The following is a 295-nucleotide window of genomic DNA, read 5'->3' as shown; positions in this document are numbered from 1 at the left end:
GACGAATAAATTTAATTATTATATATATATAATAATTAGGTTAATTAAGACTAACAAATACACATCACACGAATCCAAGACTTCTTTTTTGGTAGCCAAAAACTTCTAACCAAAAAACCAAAATTACCCAAGTTATGATAAAGATGAATCGCAAAATAATTAGATTGATTGTATATGAACACAATCATAACAACATTAATCAAAATCATTTAAATTTAATGATTTTGAAGTTCTTTTTACCCTATCAAAATATCCAGCCAAATTCATTTCACTTTAACAAATCTGCCACACCGCC

The sequence above is a fragment of the Dendrobium catenatum genome, unplaced genomic scaffold (genome assembly GCF_001605985.2).
Source record: "Dendrobium catenatum unplaced genomic scaffold, ASM160598v2 fragScaff_scaffold_1595, whole genome shotgun sequence".
Lineage (NCBI taxonomy): Eukaryota > Viridiplantae > Streptophyta > Magnoliopsida > Asparagales > Orchidaceae > Dendrobium > Dendrobium catenatum.
The sequence above is the reverse complement of the archived record's forward strand: the minus strand, read 5'-3'. Positions refer to the sequence as shown.